The sequence below is a fragment of the Chrysochloris asiatica genome, unplaced genomic scaffold, assembly GCF_000296735.1.
Source record: "Chrysochloris asiatica unplaced genomic scaffold, ChrAsi1.0 scaffold00305, whole genome shotgun sequence".
Lineage (NCBI taxonomy): Eukaryota > Metazoa > Chordata > Mammalia > Afrosoricida > Chrysochloridae > Chrysochloris > Chrysochloris asiatica.
In genome coordinates, this window is record NW_006408823.1 from 1,850,853 (window position 1) to 1,853,146 (window position 2,294).

Consider the following 2,294-nt stretch of genomic DNA (forward strand, 5'->3'; position numbering starts at 1 on the left):
GTCCAGTCTCCTTCCTGTTGTCTGTGTCCAGTCTCCTTCCTGTTGTCTGCATCCGGTCTCCTTCCTGTTGTCTGCATCCGGTCTCTTTCCTGTTGTCTGCGTCCAGTCTCCTTCCTGTTGTCAGTGTCCAGTCTCCTTCCTGTTGTCTGTGTCCAGTCTCCTTCCTGTTGTCAGTGTCCGGTCTCCTTCCTGTTGTCTGTGTCCAGTCTCCTTCCTGTTGTCTGCGTCCAGTCTCCTTCCTGTTGTCAGTGTCCGGTCTCCTTCCTGTTGTCTGTGTCCAGTCACCTTGTACATCTCAAAAACGAGTAGGTGTGAAGTGTACCCCACCATGAAGGGCCTCGTTCATAATAACAAAGAAGCCTCACCGACCCAAAAGGAGCACCTCTGCAGACACGGGTCAGGAGTCTGACACACGTTTTGGGGGACAGGGTTGACCCATTGGGGTACTTGAGGACAGGATGCGGTCCAGGTGAAGCTCATTTTGTTGTGCTCTGCAGAGGCAACATTGATGACAGATGATGGCAGGATGGTGGCCACCCAGCGCTGAGTGTGCCCTCACTCTGCGTCCCTCACTCCGCATCTCTGGGTCTTGTTGGGGTCTTTCTCACACTATTTCTGACTAATTCATTGTGCTTTCCCACTTGGTAGCCTACAGTCTAGTGTCAGCCTCACTTTCGTAGGAATGTTTTTGTGAAGTGCTGTCAAGCTGGTTCCAACTGACGGAGACCCTGTGTAGGGTTACTGAGGAACGGCTGGTGGGTTTGAACCACCGACCTTGTGGTTAGCAGCCCAGTGCTGATCCTACAGCGCCACATCAGGAGACCAGAAAACAGTGTGTGACTCACTTTCTTGTGCTGCTGGCTTTATTGCGGCGGTCAGGAACCAGACCTGCAATATCACCGGCATCTGCCTGTAATGTTCTGTAAAGGACCGGGTGGTCATCCACCTTTGTGATAGAGTCTGGTTTTGTTTTCCATCCCTCTTAGCATGTAAGAAGCTCTGGTCGTGTCTGTGTAGGGCTGTGGGATCAGCACTTGTCTGCTGGACACAAGGTTGGTGGTTCAAATCCCGCAGCATCTCCTCAGAAACCCTGCACAGGGTTGCCATGAGTTGGAACCGACTTGATGGCACTTAACAACAGGGCATGACTGCTTACGCACTTGGCTTCTATAAACCAAAATTTCAGTGTTTGAATCCAGCAGCCACTCGGAGGGAGAGAGGTGAGCCTGTCTGCTTCCATAAAGGTCACAGCCTTGGAAACCCCTGGGGCAGTTCTCTCCAGCAGGGTCACTGTGAGTCACAGTTCACCTGATGACAGTAGGTTTGCTTTAGTTTTAAAGATTTAAAAACGCGTCTCAGTTCAAGGGCTAGCTATAGGCATAGGCAGACCTCAGGCCAATATAGCCCTGCTTTGAGCCCTGCTCAGGCCTTCCGGAGGAGGTCCACGTGGCATGCGGGGCCTGCCAGGCAGCTGTTGGCATGTGCTGACCAGACACTAGGAGAGGTGGCTGCTGCTTGGTTTGCAGCCCCTCCCTGCCCGCTGACCTGGAGCTGTTTGTCAGGGGATGATAGAGAATGCTTCTCCTCCTTCCGCCCTACACAACTGCCTGCTTGCCATGGCCTGCATCAGTCTGCCCTTTGACCCTAGGAGAAGGGCTGGGCCTGGGCTAAGGTTGGGGCTCACGGTCCCTAAGGGAGGGCAGGTATGGGAGAGCAGCTTGGGGAGGTACAGAGGTGAAGCATTGAACAGCGTTTCCTGTAGGTGAGAACATTGCTCCCCTCTTAGCCCCCTTCCATCTCTTCTCTCTGAGGGGGCCACCGGGCTGCCCCCAGGCCACCTTGCAGCCTCAGGTCTCGGAGAGCATTGATGTTACTTTGTTGCTGTGCGGACTCTGAGACCTCATGTGACAAGAATAGAACTGACCCAAGGGTTTTCTAGGCTGTCAATTTTACGGGAGCAGATGGCAGGGTCTCTCTTCTGAGGCCCCTCTCAGTGGGCTCGAGTCTCCCAACTTTCAGTTAGTAGTCCAGCCAGCGTGTAATCCTGCGTACCACTCGGGGATTCCGTAGGAAAAGAATGCCGGAGGAGAGCCAGTCCTCAGATCTAGAATGGGTTTTGGTTTCAGATTCGCCTTCACACATAACTGGTTACATTCTAGTGATGCCAGTCACAGGTCCCTCAAATAGGACACTGACGGGGTCTTCACTGGGGGGCACTGATGATTATCAATCAGTGTTCCCATGCTCTGTTCGAACAACTGCTTCTTGGTCTAGGTACAGATTTCTTAGAAGTA

The 2,294-nt window shown here is 53.0% G+C and overlaps 1 protein-coding gene across 1 annotated transcript in view; it reads left to right on the forward strand.

The window, feature by feature from the left end:
- Positions 1-2,294, forward strand: part of ALG1 (ALG1, chitobiosyldiphosphodolichol beta-mannosyltransferase) — a 16,928-nt gene that overhangs the window by 8,472 nt on the left and 6,162 nt on the right. The window lies entirely within an intron of this gene.